Raw genomic sequence first — 16,034 nt, forward strand, 5'->3', positions numbered from 1 at the left:
TCTGGGAAGTTCTGACAGCTGAGCCTGCTGCTCTGCTCTGGCAGCCAGGAGCAAATCACTGCCGTGGATGCTGTTCTCTCCACCCTGCAAACACAGAGCAGGGTGGCAGGAACTTCCTTACATTGGGGAGGCACTGGCATCCAAACTATGACACCCCCATGACACCCCTTCCCTCGAGGAGGCTCTTACCTTCTAAACAGGGACGGCTGTTTTCTAGTAAAATCAGGAAAAGGGAAGGAGAAAACTCGAAAGAGGTTCCCCCTGGCGCTCACGTATGTGAACCCGAATACTCTCTCTGTCCTCAAAGAGAGACCTAGAGAAGGAGACTTGCTGAAGCAAAGCCACAGGGGTCTGTGAGGTTTCCCTGGCCCCTCGCCTCTGTCCTGCCTGCCTGATGTCAGCATCTTTCTGTGAGGTCACCACCTCCACACCACCTTTGACCAATAGTCTGAGGTCCTGCAAAAGGCCTTTATGATGTCACTGCCACATCCCTCCCTTGCTGTGCTAATGTCCTGCCCCTGCCCAGGCACTTTCGAGGTTTAAGCTACTCCCTGTGGATCACCCCACTGAAGGAGCGTTCGTTCTATGAAGCAAGCTGGCTAGACTGGAAAACATCAGACGCTGTTTGGATGGACAGGGTGGGTCTCAGGGGAGGGGCAGAGAGGGTGCGGGGGGGGGGAACTGAATGCAATGCTCCAGATGTGGCCTCACCAGTGCTGAATAGAGGGGAATAATCACTTCCCTCGATCTGCTGGCAATGCTCCTACTAATCCAGCCCAATATGACCAGTTACCCATATTGAATGCAGACACAGCAATATCTGATACATTGGTTCCTGTCCAGTCAGGAGGTTATTTCCCACCTATTCATAAATAATGAAGATGCTTTAAGCGGAGGGAAGAGAACTGTCCCATCCGTGCAGTTAACCCATCTCCCCGAGAGGTGGTAGCTATGTCAGTGGGGGAAGCTATGCTGGTGGGTGTGCAAGCTGTGGTATCTACATGTGTATATAAAGTTTACTCAAACCCCATTTTTAAAACCCCTGTGGCCTGGGAATAGAAAAGGAGCTCTCTGAGGCAGAGCCCGTCCTTCAAAATCCTTAAGATCACTGACTTGCCAATGCAAATGTCATGGGGGTATAGCTCAGTGGTATAGTGTTTGACTACAAATCAAGTGGTCTTTAGTTCAAATCCAAGTGTCCCAATTTCTTAAATAAAAATAATTCTGTTTCCAGTATGCTCAAGAGCTCTCATAAATAGGGATCCCTGAAACGAATGGACACACTCAATGTTTGCCTGTGCAAATGCATAAAACCTAGCAAACATGTCCCCAGCTGAAATCAGTTCCAATCCTCTAAGTGTCTAGGTTTGTTTTCATCAACTAAACAAAGGCCCATGAAGACTCATTTGCAGGTCCTTGGCCTCCATGGGCTACAATGTGCAGAAGAACAAGAACCACATCCACATGGGAGGCATGGACTAGTCTGTATTACATTTGGTAAGTAAGTTGCCATTGGGACTGAAAACTCTACTGGAGGTGGACAGGAGCCTGTTACAAAACTAAAATAACCAAGATTTACAAACTCCCTGTTACACATTCAATCCTCTCTTTGTGCACACGGCATCAACTGGGGCTCTAATAAATGGCAGCCTTCCTTTAACACAGATCTTTGTTCCTTGTGACTTTCAGATACATTCGAATGGCAGCTGTTTAGAGGTCATGTGCTGCTAGTTCATGAGCAGCAGCAGAGTCTCTGTACGTTTACCAACCATAGAGCTGGGTGTGTCTGCATCCAAGTAACTGCAGAGTCAGTGTAGTCCCAGACAGTTAATTGCACAGTCTCACTTTCTGGTCTCATTGATCATTTGGGTAGAAACAGCAACGGTTTGGTGGGGTTTTTTTTCCTCCTTCGTTTTCTCCCAAGGAATGTGTGATCTTGAGCATGATAGTTTAAGTTCCCTGTGGGTCAGGAAAATTCCATCTCCTTGAAATAGCTGGGAAGTGACCTGTTTGTATAACCTAGAATAAAGGAGCTTTTGTAAAGCAGTTTCATCTTTAAATATGCTGGGATAAAAATAGTAAATAGTAAATTCCACAGCCAGACACCAGGCCAGGATCAATTGATGGGGCCAGGATCAATTAATTACAGAAGAAACAAACTCTTGGGAAATAGCTGTAATTTGTCCCCAAACCTTTCCTTGTTCTCATATGCTATCAGGGATTCTCTTCTAGAGGGCAGAGTTAAGGTTATCTGGGCATGTACCCTCACTCTGTATTCCCTGTTTCTCCAGAGTTTGAGTTTTACTGAACTCCATGTTCTGGAAGGTAAGAGATAGTCACAGTCAAAGTTAACTCTCTGTTAACAAAGGTTTTGTTAGTGGCAAATAATGAGACTAATCCCTCATTGCGGTAATTCCACTGACTTCAATGTGCTCTTTCCCCATTTCTAGTTCCAAAAATAAGCAAATTAAAACAACCTTGAGAACTAAAATGCTGTGAGAAAGTGGAAATTTTAGTAGCTCAAATAATTCAGTTTCTGCTGTGCCTTGTGCATGTGTAAATGGCATGTTAATTTATAAGCACATCTTTCTTAATATCTTTAAATATTCTGTAGTACATTGACTACATCAAGTGGGTTGTTCAATGCAGTGAGGTTTTCATGCATTGCCTAATACATATTTTTCATATTATGTAAATTAACACAACTCATTGAACACAAAATTGTGTATTTCATGCTGTGAACTGTGTCGGTAGCTCAAATTAATAGGTTTATTTTCTCTCTCTTTCTCTCTCTGTGAGGCACAATGAAATAATTTAGTGATGCTGGAAACGTTCTCTTCTCCTCCAGAACTGCCTTGGAATCACCTTCCCTTTGTAGATTAATCTGCCCCTGTGTCGCTACAAGGAAAATATAGTTTCTATGAAAAAAACACAATTTTTTAATTAAAGGGACTGAAAGAGAATAGGTTACTCAGACATAGGTTAGGGTTTGTTATAGAAGTGGGTGGGTGAGATTCTGTGGCCTGCGTTGTGCAGGAGGTCAGACTAGATGATCATAATGGTCCCTTCTGCCCTTAAAGTCTCTGAGAATAGCCACATGAGGGTGACACATCAGGAATGCAAAGCAACAAATTCCTGGTTTGCACATTGATGGTGACAAGGGATTGAACTCGACTCCCCTCTTTTCACAGACACATTTGTTTTATTCTCTGAGGTCAAACATCAGTTTAAATGTTGTACTTAGTCCTCTGCCTTGTAGCTTCAACAGCCACAGATGCAAGATGAGTTACTGCAGCCTAGACCTTGTGTCCGTGTTTAGGTGGTTTTCACCTAAACGTTCAAGCAGCTCCCAGTAATGTCCCGAGCTCCCCAAGTCCCACTGACAGCTGACCTCTTCCTGCCCACTGAGCCCAGCCCAGACCGTGGGTGGGGGGTGAGTTTGTACCCAAATAACTGACAGCGCCAAGCAAGTAGCAAAGAAATGTTTGCTCCGGTCACTAGGTCTCTGTTTCTATTGCTCGTTTGCTCTCTCCCCTTCCCTGATAAGGAGCAACGGTAAGAGAAGAAGAGGTTAAACCATGTGCTAGGTGGTGGCTGGGTTTGGATGACAAATTTAAAACCATCTCAGCGCCCTCTAGTGTGACACTGACACCATCAGATTCTCACCTTTCACTCACACTTCATTAATAACAGTTTCCCTGAACTACTTTGCTGTGATTATTTCAATGGCTCCTACACCGATACCTGCTGCCCCTTCTGGCTGGTTAATTGCACTATTTGGAACCTGCTCCTAAAATTACACCCTTCCTGGGAGCAAGATTCAGAACTGCCCAAGGAAACCCCATTGGGTTTCAAGGGCAGCCCAGGCAGGGTGGCAAGGGGACAGCCCAGGGGTCTCAGAGCTTCTTCTTCCTCACAGAGAGAAGGTTAAGGGGGGCCACTAGTTATGACTCCTGGGTTTTAGTCCTGGCTGTGGCAGGAAAGGGGTGTTTAGTGGATTAGAGTTGGGGGCTTAGGAATCAAAGAGGAAACATCTCCCTTTTCAGCTTCAATGCACATTGAACAAGAACATGGCTTCTCATCTCTTCGGTTTCAGAGGAGCAGCTGTGTTAGTCTGTATCCTCAAAAAGAACAGGAGTACGTGTGGCACCTTAGAGACTAACACGTTTCTTAGGTTCTGTTGCCATCATGTGGCCATTTCATTTCACTTCTTATTGTTAAAAAGGTCTGGGTACTTCAATGAGGCTAATCATCTAGTGGAACAAGCTCCGCAAGGGACGTGGTTAATTCCCCATCACTGCTGTGTGTAAATGAAGACCGCAGCTCTTGCTGCAAGACACCTGGTGTGTGGGTGTCTCTGTTCCCCTTGAGAACCTCTGGTACATGGTGCTTCCATGCTCCCAGTTCAAGATCCCCATCATGTGGGTGCTCCCATCCAGGATCTCTGGTGGGTGTCTCTGTCCCCCACCCCATGAACTAGCTCCCGTGTGTGGTTTCCCCTGCCTGCCCCCATCCGGGAGCTGTGGCTGTCTCTGTTCCCTTTTTCAAGATCCATGTTGCAGGGGGGCGTCCCTCCCCCCAGGTCAGAATCCCCAGCGTGTGGGTGCTCCCATCCCCCCCTCCAGGCTCTGCAGGGGGTGACTGTATAAAAAGAGACCGTGTCTCACTGTCTTGCCCAGGCTACGCCGCAGGGGCTATTCACAGGCACGATCCCACTACTGATCAGCACGGGAGTTTTGACCTGCTCTGTTTTCAACCTGGGCCGGTTCACCCCTCCTTAGGCAACCTGGGGACCCCAAGCTTCCCCGGGATCACCATATTGATGCTGAACTTAGTGCGGACACCCGATCGGCACAGCCCCCTGCAGCCCAGAACTCCTGAGCTCAAGCGATCCGCCGGCCTCAGCCTCCCAGGCGCTGGGATCACAGGCACCAGCCACGGGGCCCGGCTGGTTACAGGGTCTCCGCTTCCAACTTCAGGCTCAGCCTGGGAGCTCTGCGCTCTGAGCGGGTGGAAGTGGAGCCTGGCACTGAGCTGATGCGCTGAGGGTTATTTGCACTGTGCAGTTCACATGGAGGTGAAAACACGGGGCACAGATCTTTGAGCACAACCCTTGTCCTGAGGAATGGGGCGGGGGCTGCATAAAGAGAGACCGGCTCTCCCTGGCGGGGCTGCAGCGGCTCTTCACAGGCGCAGTCCCACTGCCAATTGGTACCAGAGTTTTGAAAGCCTCCTTTCCTGGGCTGGCTCCCCTCTCTCTAGGGGGACTGGCGACCCCAAACTTCCCAGAAACCATCATAGCGAGGCCAACCTGAGCACAGACACCTGCTCAGCACCCCGGGGTGCAGCCCTGAACTCCAGCTATCAGCTACGCTCAGCTGCTCACCCAACAAGCGTTGCACGCAGGAGCCTTTGTGCCCCACGTGTTCTGGTCCCTCCCAGTGCCAGCTTTAAACTCTGCTGCTCAGTTCTAAGCTTTGGCCACACGGGGGCAGCCCGGAGCTCAGCCAACGCCTCCCGCTGCTGGTTGCGTTTCCCACTCCTCGTGGCAGGTTCACACCCCGCAGGCAGATCTCTGAACCGGAGCCGAACCGTTCCCCAAATCCAGCGCTTTAGCAGCAGCTTTGCTAGGAAAGCGCTGACGTCCCCAAGTAACGTAAGAGCCAGAGCGCTGTGTCCAGGATCTTCTATTGGGCCCCTCACTGTGGTGTCTGTCAGACGCAAGGAGAAACCAGGGAAATGTTTTCATGGTGTTTAAGGGCAGAAGGGGCCATTAGCTCAGCTAGTCTGACCCCCGAATAACACAGAATTACACCATGACACGTATTGATCCCACAGACCTTAGATAGATCAAAGCGTTTCAGCCCTCAGGAAGGAGGCCAAACTGGGTACCAGAGGCAGCGAACAAGGGGCCCCAAGGCAATGGCAGGAGCTGATGAGGTGAAATATGCCCAGATGATCCCAGCAGGTGACCCACCCCCATGCTACAGAGGTGGGAGTCCCTGTTCCTCCTGCCCTTAAGAATCTCTGGTGGTAAGTGGGTCCCCCCAGTTCCCCAGGTAAGAATCCTCCATGTGGTTTCCCTGGCTTCACCTCCAAATAAGAACATTGTGTGGAGGGAGTGGGAGGAAGGTTGTCTGGCAGATATGTAATGAGGCTGCACTGCTTCCTGGTCCCCTTTTCCCACCCACACCGGCAGGCCGCTGCTGTGGGAGAACATGAGGGACCAAGCCCCTCCACACTGCGCAGAGGCAAGGGAGACAGAGCCTAGCCCTGCCCCAGTGAGGGGAGGGCAAAACCAGAGCTTGAGGGATTCAGCCCTGGGTGGTGGGGCTCAGACTTTTGGCTTCAGTTCCAGGCACCAACAAGTCTAATGCCAGCCCTGGCAACCCCATTAAATCAGGGTCACATCCCACTTTGGGGTCCTGACTCACAGTTTGAGAATCACCACTCTGTGCTGAGGGGAGAGAGTTTTCCTGTGGGTGTAGTTAATCCACTTCCCAAGAGGTGGCAGCTGTGTCAGTGGGAGAAGCTATATCGGTGGGTGCGCAAGCTGTGGTGTTTGCAACATTTAAGAAGTTTAATCAAACCCCATTTTTAAAAGCGCCTGTGATCTGGGAATGGCAAAGGAGCTTGATGAATCAGGGTTTGTCCTTCAAAGTCCTGGATATCACAATCCTATATTCCTGTTGTCATGGGGGTATAACTCAGTGGTAGAGTACTTGCCTGCTGATCAAGTGGTCCTTGATTCAAAACCCTGTGTTCTCTTAGAACCTTCTTTCTTTTTTTTTTTTAAAGGAAAACATTTTCATTTCCATTCTCCATTATGTTCAGGGGCTCCTCTATACGGGAGTGCTTCATATGAATATAGACACTCAACGTTTCACTGTCCAAATGCATAAAAACCTAGCAAAGCTGTCCATCAGCTGAAATCACTTCCAATCCTCTAAGTGTCTAGTTTATGTTTTCATCAATTAAACAAAGGTATCATACGAATGTACATTTGCAGATCCCTCTTCTCTAGGAGCTATGTTGTGCAGAAGAACAAGAGCCACATCCAGCTGCAGTTCAGGAGTCTGATGACCAAAGAGCCAATAAATGTTCTGAGGGCTGGAGAAAAATGCCTTCTAGTGAGCTATTGAACGAGCTCAACCTGTTTCGCTTATCAAAAGAAGATTGGAAGGTGACTTCATTGAAGTGTTGAAGGGCCTTAATGGAGAGAAAAGGTTGTGTATTAAAGGACTCTTTAATCCAGCAGAGAAAGGCATAACAAGCCCCAATGGCTGGACGGTGAAGAGAGACAAATTCATATTACAACTAAGGCACAAATATTCCATAGCAAGGATGATTCACCGCAGGAACAATCTACCAAGGAAAGTGGTGGATTCTCCATCTCCTGATGTCATTTAATGAAGACTAGATGTCTTTCTGGAATATGTTTGCCCCAAAAGTAGCTCTTGTGTCATACAGGAGGCCTGTGATATGCAGGGGGTCAGATTAGATGCTCTAATGGTCTCTTCTGGCCATAAAGTTAATTAATTTCTGAAAAACTGAGTGTAGCATTGGGAGCAGCATCTGATGTTTTCCTGTCTAGCCGGCTTGCTTTCTAGAACGAACGCTCCTTGAGTGGGGTGATCTACAGGGAGTAGCTCAAACCCCCAAAGTGCCTGGCCAGGGGCAGGACATTAGCACAGGAAGGGAGGGGTGTGGCAGTGACATCACAAAGGCCTTTTGCACAAAGACTGTTGGTCAAAGGTGGTGGGGAGGTGGTGACCTCACAGAGAGATGCTGACATCAGCCAGGCAGGACAGGAGCGAGGGGCCAGGGAAACCTCAGAGACCCCTGTGGCTTTGCTTCAGCAAGTCTCCTTCTCCAGGTCTCTCTTTGAGGACTGAGGGAGTATTCGGGTTCACGTACTTGAGCGCCAGGAGGAACCTCTTTCGACTTTTCTCCTTCCCTTTTAGGGAGTTTACTAGAGACCAGCCGTCCCTGTTTAGAAGCTAAGAGCCTCCTTGAGGTTTGAAACCTGTTCAGTCTGATCCATCTGGTGATGAAATCTAAGCATGGAAAACACGAGCTTAAGGAGGCAGAATTTTATTCCGCACCAGGGATTTTGTCCCCTAGAATTACTGGAGACATTAGGGTTTATCCTTTGTGTTTCACCTTTTCCTCCATCCCTTCCTCCTTTCTCTTCTCTTGCTTCTTTTGTCCTTTCACCTGTTTCCCTCCCAACACCAAGAGCGGGGTGTGTGTATGTGTTGTGGGGGAGTGTTTGGCAGCTCCCACTGTGGGAGGTCCACCAAAACTGTGGGGCTGAAATAGTGCTCGGGCAGTGATCCCCACCAGTGACCTGAACCATCCTTTGGGCTCCCTGCTGAGAACCCTCAGCCTCCCGTCCTCAGTCTCTACCCTGATTGGCTGAGCAGGGGGTTATTGACAGGGAGGAGACTCAGGTCCTTGTTGTTCTCTTTTAAGACCAAGGAAATAAGTCAGAACCAGTCATATGTTTGATGAATTTTGCTGCTTCTCTGCATTAATGGTCTCTGAGCAGGTCATGATTCTCTCTAACATTGCAGTTCTCCTCAAATACTTGCTGAATAATTACTGTGCACTGTTGGTCTGGAGCTCATCTGAGAGCACTTTATTCAGGTCATTCAATGGATGAAATTCAAGATCCAATGGTTAGTTTGAAAATCAGGGGTCTTGGGTCCTATTCCCAGCTCTGCCACTGGCTGGCCGTGTGACCTACGACAAGTCAATTCTCCTGTCTCAGCCTGAGCTTCTCGCTCTTTCAAGTAGGGATAATAATGATCCGCTCCTACCTACCTTACGGTATGTGGAGGCAGGGCTGGCTCTAGGTTTTTGCCTCCCAAGCAAAAAAAAATTTGTCTGCCCTCCCATCCCCTGCTGCCCGAGCCCTGGGTTCTCCTCCCTACACCTGCACCCCTTGCCTCCCCAGCTCTGGGCCTCCCACCACTTTCACTCCCCTGCCAAGCCAGCCCTGGGCTCTCCCACACACACCCTGTGCTGCCCCAGCTCTCGACTCTCCCCTTCCCCTACCAGTGCTCCCCACCCACCCCCTGCTGCCCCAGCCCTGTGCTCCTCCCCGCACTTGCACCTACTTCCACCCCAGCCCTGGGTCACTGGTAACTTGCTCCCAGGTTAATAAAATAGAAAAAAGAGAGGATTGAATGTGTAACAGGGAGTTTGGTAAATCTTGGTTATTTTATTTTTTCAACAGGCTCCTGTCCACCTCCAATAGAATTTTCAGTCCCAATGGCAACTTACTTACCAAATGTAATACAGACTAGTCCATGCTTCCCAAGTGGATGTGGTTCTTGTTCTTCTGCACATTGTAGCCCATGGAGGCCAAGGACCTGCAAATGTGTCTTCATGTGCCTTTGTTTCATTGATGAAAACATAAACTAGACTCTTAGAGGATTGGAACTGATTTCAGCTGGGGGACATATTTGCTAGATTTTTATGCATTTGCACAGGAAAATGTTGAGTGTTTCCATTCATCCCTAGTCAGTGGAGCTCCTGAACATAATGGAAATGGATATGCAATTACTTTTTGTTGAAGGGCTAGGCTTTTAAGGGGGTACTTGGATTTGAACCAAGGCCCGTTTGATCTGCAGTCAAACACTCTACCACTGAGCTATACCCCCTGACAATTACATTGGCAAGTCAGTGATCTCAAGGATCTTGAAACCTGAGAGTGGAGTTCGTTTCTTCCACACCAGTGTTGCTGTCTGTGCATCCCGGAGCTATGGGGTGAGTGGGAAACGCCCACAACTAGCTTGTCAGTATCAAGAAAGGAGCAGCCGACATCAGGACCAACGAGTCGTGTTGGTGGCGCATCAGGAAGAATCCACACTCCCAGAGACTTCTCGGTGAGGGCACGATACACAATGGGGGCTACCTACCCGCCACGTCCCATCAAGGGTCTTTCTAGTTCCACTTCAGTGTTACCCAATTTCTAATCAGTCTTTGGCCCAGATTCCCTCCCTGAGCGGCACCAGCACATACCTGGGCCCCCTGCTAGTGTTAAATCTGCCTTGAGCTGGGACCCAGCTTGGCAAAGAGCCGGCAGCCCCCTCTGTGCTGGAGGAGTGAGAGCAGCCCTGGCACTGGGCAGGGCAGCCCTGAGGGAATGAACCCCATGTGCCCGTGAGGCCCTGATCCAGAACCTCTGCCAGGCAGCTTGTGCTGCTCAGGCGTCTCTAGTCTCCGGCGAGGATTCAAAGCTTCTCTGCTCCAGGGGAACCCCTGGGGGAGGGAGGCAGGGCTCCTGCAGGATAAATCTTCCTGCCGGCAGAGCCCCGGTCCCCTCCTCATGGGCACAGGGCGCTGCACACGGCACCCACCACATGCACACACCCTTTGTGGGAGAATCAGCTCTGGGATATTGGGGTCAACCCCCTCCTCCCTGCAACCCTTCTCCTGGCTTCAGTGAGGGAATGGGGGCGTGAGGGGCTAGTGCGGTAACAGCAGCAGCGTGGCCGTGGGGCTCGGCCGGTGGCTGGGGCCAGTCGCCTGAGCATGAACCCAGCCAACCCCAGGAGATGGACCCGGGTCACCAGCCCAACCCACCACGCGGCTGCTGCCGCTGCCCCGTTAGTGCGCGAGCTCCCACAGACCACGCTGGGGAGAGCCCCCAGCTGCAGGGGAGACGCCCCTGAGTGCCTGGCAGGGCCCAGCTCCTGGCTGACCTGCCCTGCTGGGGGTCAGGGGGCTGGGTGACAGGGGGGCGTTGGCTCTGGGGTGGGACTGTCACTTCCCCCCCTGCCAAGCCAACAGGATCACAGCAAACGAAACCAGCTCGGCCGGCAGGGGAAGAGTTCAGTCCAGGGCCTGGTGCATTCTGGGAGCAGGGGCGGGGCAGAGAAAGGGCAGATACGGGGCAGCTCTGAACACTGTGCGCAGAACTGCCTGTCCTGTCCCGCAACCTCTGTTACAGGGGGCTTTTAGCCATAGTTTTAATCAGGCCAATAAATTGAAACAAACCCCTGTTAAATCATTGCTCAGCCCGAGTCCTTCACCCACATTCCTTAGGGCATTGGGTGTTTCATTTCCTGCCTCCATTTCCCACAGAGACACAATTTCCTTTGCACAGATCCATGAACAGCAAAACCTCCCTGTGTCTCTGGTCTGAGCCAGGGCATTCGATTCCAGTGAAATCTTCTCTCCTGCAATGTGATGGTCAGACAGAGGGGACGTGGCACCTGCATCCCTGCCAGGGAGATATTGGCTCGGCTCTTTCTTTCTGCTGCTGTTGTTAGTCCATGAAACATCAAGGGTGGAATGCAAGGCTCAGTTCATGCAACAGCCCCCTGAAAAATTTCAGTGCCCCAGAGAAATCCTGCCACCTGCTATTGGAACGATGTGCTGGAGATTTGACTAGGAAAGGGACTGGCTGAGTTGTCAGAGTGGGGAATGAACAACAATCTACAGCAATGTCATTAACACAAACACACTCTCATCCTGCTCCAGCCGGAAGGGAAATGGGCAGGAATTCTCGCTGTTCACCCAAGGACACACTTACACTGATGCACAGCCATGAATGTGCTGGGGAAGCTGGTCTGAGCAAACAATTTGAAGAGACAATTCAGTGAGAACTGAATTATCGTGTAGTAAAACAATTATACTTCAAGTAGTTGTGGCCGAGTGGTTAAGGCGATGGACTAGAAATCCATTGGGGTTGCCCCGCGCAGGTTCAAATCCTGCCAACTACGCAAGCTCTGTACTGTTGTTATGATTACTGTAGTTTTAGTGCCTGAGCATTCACAGTGCAAACTGGAGCTAAATCTAGTTTCACTCTGTCTACACTTAAAATGCTGCTGTGGCACTGCTATAGCACTCTGGAGTAGACAGTCAGTGGAGAGGTTTTCCCATCCCTGTAATAGCTGCATTGACAGAAAAATTCTTCCTTTTCTTTAGCACTATCTAACCAGGGTTTAGGTCACTGTAACTATATGGGTGGACGGGGGGTTTCATACCCTGAGAGACGTTGCTCTGCCAGTGAAGTGCCCAGCGTACACCAGCCCTTAGATCCCTTTTGGTATTTCAATGCAGGCACTGACCTGTGAGAGGAAAACATCAGCTCACAAACACAGAGACTGAATTCCCCACATTTAATCTCGCTGCACTTTCCAGAAAGTCACAAAATTCAATTCATTCTTGCTAGGACAGAGAAAAATAAGTGACACTAAGTTTTTGTCTTGGTTAAATAAAATTAAGTGTTTAATTAATATAGTAAAAATCTGTACTGATTCCTCTAACTAACACCACAGCGTGAAATAGGAACAGAGACAAAGCTTGTCAGTGATGACTAATTTTGCAAGTGATCTTCCCATTATTAATTTCCACGCTGCCCCCATTGGAGGTCTGGGCATCTCCAATGTCACAGCTCTGCATTCACCTTCCCCTTAGAATTGTTATCGGACATTCACCTTTCTCTGCAGCATGGGGCACGGGTCACTTGCTGGAGGATTCCCTGCACGTTGAAGTCTTTAAACCACGATTTGAGGACTTCAATAACTCAGACATAGGTTAGGGGTTTGTTACAGGAGTGGGTGGGTGAGATTCTGTGGCCTGCATTGTGCAGGAGGTCAGACTAGATGATCATAATGGTCCCTTCTGACCTTAAGTCTATGAATCTATGAATCTATTCCCAAATTTGGAAAATTGTGCAGTTCAGAATGTGAATAGTGACCCCGTCTCCTTCCTGCACCTGCTCTACATTGCTCCACAGCAGCTTCTCCCCCTGCAGAGTCACCCCAGCATGGCAGTGCAGCTGCCCACGGTTCAGCAGGGGCCCCTGGCAAGGAGAGTGGGTGCAGCCAACAGCCCAGTGTGCCTGGCAGTGAGGCAGCTGTAAAAAAGCAACCCCCCCACACACAGAAGTACAGAGACTGAATTCCCCAACTTTAACATCATGACCCCCAGTAGAAAGCCACACGTCAGTTGTATTTTCACAGGGAGATGCAAAAATCAAGTGACACCAATTTTTAAGTTGAGTAAATAAAGTTGAGGAGATAGTTATTAACCTCCCAAAAATATACTAAAGATCCCTCAACATAACACCTGAAGGCGAAATATGAACAGAGACAAACCTTGTCAGCAAAGGCTCATTTCCCAAACGATCCTCAAAATGTTACTAATTCCCACCCCTCCTCCACAGGAGCTCTGTGCAGTGTCACTGTTCTGCAGGCAGCTTCCCATTCAATGCTGTTGTGGGACATTCCCAGGCCTGGAAATGTACCAACGACAGAATTTGAAGAGCAAACCTGGCTCCCCGCACCAGGCGGGATTTGAGTGTTTTGTCCCTGTCACTTAGTGTTTGTCAATAATACAGACGCCAGGGGCAGGACTCCAGGCTCTGCTTGAGGGATCCTGGCACAGGGGCTGGGGGGGAGAGAAAGGATTGTAGATTCTGACCTGTGCTCTGGAGAGGAGGTAATAAGTGAAGGGGGCATTTCTGCCTCCTCCCCTCCTCAGTGTCCCAGGGCTGGAATTCTACATTTCACAGGGCCAAATGAGGGGGTGACACCACTTGGTTAATGAAAACCAGTGCTCCAGGTGAGACTTGAACTCACAACCTCAGCATAGCTCCTCTCAGCACTGCCCTATAAATACTGTGTACTCACCAATTGCACCACTGGAGCACCTCTTAATTATTATGGGGGGAGGGGGTGGAGAGCAGCGAGCGGCAGGAGGGGTCTTGGGGGAAGAGGCAGTGTAGGAGCAGGGCCTTGGGGAGAAGGGGTGGGGCAGGGGTGTGGGCTTAAGTGGAAAAGGTGGGGCTACTGTTTGGGCTCTGGTGGCCGCCACTTTTAGGCAGGGCCACCCCGGGGGGGCAAGTGGGGCAATTTGCTCCAGGCCCCAGGCCCTGCAGGGGCCCCGCAAGCCCTGGCCGAGAATCCCTTCCCTGGCTAGAGGCGCCTTTTTAATTTTTACTCACCCGGCAGCGGTCCGGGTCTTTGGATGCACTTCTGCAGCGGGTCCTTCAGTGCTGCCGAAGATGCGGAGCAAGTGAAGGACCCGCTGCCACTGAAGACTCGGACGCCGCCCAGTGAGTACATGCGTCTCACTTGATGGCACCTTTTTTTATGTCCGCTCCCCTGCTTTGCCCCAGGCCCCCGAATCCTCTGGGCGGTCCTGCTTTTAGGGAGCCTGTTCCGCTCCTGGTGGGACCACAAGACGTCCCAGAGCAGAGAGGGTGGCCAGCAGAGCAGTGACAGGGGGGAACGGCAAGTGACCAGCAATGTGGCCAGACAGCGGAGGGAGAAAGGGGCTTTCCCCCCAGGAGGTGAGAGGTGAACTCTGGGTTTTCACTGACCCAGGACAGCAGCTGTGGGTGAGGTGCAGTGAAGGGAGGGGCACATCCACAGAGCTTCTGGTGTCTGGATTTAGGAGCCCGAGGCAAAAGGCCACTGCCCAGCGCACTGTGGGGGGTGTTTTGCTCATAGTGTTGTGTTATGAATCCTGATTGTGGTGTTTTCCCAAGTTAATACAAGGTGATTTTCCTCCTTTTTATTAAAGTTTCTTTTCTACACTCAGTGGTTGTGAGTGGGGAAAGTATCGCCTATTAGAGGCACCCAGTGGCCAGGGTTAGTTTCCCCAGGTTACTGGGTGGGGGCTTAGGCACATTGTGTGTTGTATTGTTGAAGAGGAGCCCCAAGCACCCAAACAGGGAATTGTAACTTCAGCCTTCAGAGTAAGAGCCAGAGGTGCTGCCAGCTGAGCTAGCCAGGCCACCTAAACCTATTAACCCCTTTCACCGCAAGAGCAAACACCAGGTACTTCTGTGCTTCTCAGCAGCTGGGAAAAAGCCTCTTGTGGGAAATATCTCCTGCCCCACCACCAAAAGGAGCCCCTGGAGTGGGAACGGTCAGAGGCCCCACTCGGGGGCTGGCCCTGCTTTCCAACCACCTTGTGATGCTGGCCGCAGACCGAATGTTGGTCTGTGAGTGGCCTTCACTGGGGGTTTGGCATGCCAGGGAGCAGCCTGGCCGGGTGTCTTTGTGGCTGTCTGAAGGCCACACATAGGCATGGTTCTCCCCTCCTCTTGCCCTGCCCTCAGTTGTTCTGTGGCTTTTAAGCCTTCCCTTGGAGCTGTCAGCACCAGCCGCCTCTGCTCTAGGTGTCCAGAGGAGGAGAGGTGCTGGGCTCCAGCCTGGGACTCTGCCTCCTTCCTGCCTAGCCCTGACTATGAAGCCTGGCCCTGGCCCTCCTTCCTTTAAATGCCATGTGGGGAAGAGGAAGAGTGTGACAGCTGCAGGGACCAAAGGTGGAGCAGTGAGAAACAACCATTAGGTCAAACCGCAGGAATCTCTAGCCAAAGTGTTAACTTCTAGGACCCCAACCTATAGCCACCAGCACATTGAACCAGCCAGACCAGAGACCTGTCTCCAGTGGGCATCAATCACCCAGCATGAAGGTAGCCAAGCACATGGGGCTCCAGGGCTTTGCAGCAAACTAACATATCTCCAGAAGGTCCCACTGAGATTTGAATTCAGATTCCAGGATTCAAAGTCCTGAGTGCTGACCCCTGTGACTCTTGGCTCGTTTGCACGGTGCATTTATTACTTCCCACCAGTGGCTTCCTCTCGCGGGACTCTGTCTCCTCCTTCATCAACTGTGGTCCTGCACTATCAGATCCACGGGTCCTGCCCTGAGTCCCCGCATCCCCCTGCTTTGTCTCCATTCCCTGCAGTCCGTAAAAATGTCAGGGGAGGCTGCCCCTCCCTTCACTCAGTGCTTCCGCTCAAATCAGCCAACTGCAGCCTCATCTCCTGGAACTCGGGCAGCTGTCGCTTGATCCGGTCGTACAGTCACACGCTGACTGGCTCCCCTGCCTGGATGCTCTTGTGGAAATCCCACAGGCGACACTGCAGGACTTGGCACTGTTGGGTTCTTTAATGTTGTGGTGTTTCCCTGGCCACCGGAACAAAGCCCCCAACTCCTCCCTCACCGACTCCCACCAATCCCCCTGGTAACCATAGGACCCTCTGATGCTTTCGCATTCTGCC

General features: G+C 50.7%; 1 protein-coding gene and 3 non-coding genes across 4 annotated transcripts in view; 2 read left to right on the forward strand and 2 right to left on the reverse strand.

Moving 5' to 3' along the window:
- The window catches only part of LOC120375609 (zinc finger protein 850-like), a gene marked incomplete at both ends in the record, with an annotated part of 390,939 nt that overhangs the window by 244,498 nt on the left and 130,407 nt on the right, over positions 1 to 16,034 (forward strand). The gene's annotated exons all lie outside the window — the stretch shown is intronic.
- Positions 9,597 to 9,668, reverse strand: TRNAC-GCA. Its single transcript has one exon. It is a non-coding gene; the product is annotated as a tRNA-Cys (tRNA).
- Positions 11,654 to 11,735, forward strand: TRNAS-AGA. The gene has a single exon. It is a non-coding gene; the product is annotated as a tRNA-Ser (tRNA).
- Positions 13,574 to 13,667, reverse strand: TRNAI-UAU. The gene is made up of 2 exons: positions 13,630 to 13,667; positions 13,574 to 13,609 (listed from the first exon to the last, which is right to left on the reverse strand). It is a non-coding gene; the product is annotated as a tRNA-Ile (tRNA).

The sequence above is a fragment of the Mauremys reevesii genome, linkage group 12 (genome assembly GCF_016161935.1).
Source record: "Mauremys reevesii isolate NIE-2019 linkage group 12, ASM1616193v1, whole genome shotgun sequence".
Taxonomy (NCBI): Eukaryota; Metazoa; Chordata; order Testudines; family Geoemydidae; genus Mauremys; species Mauremys reevesii.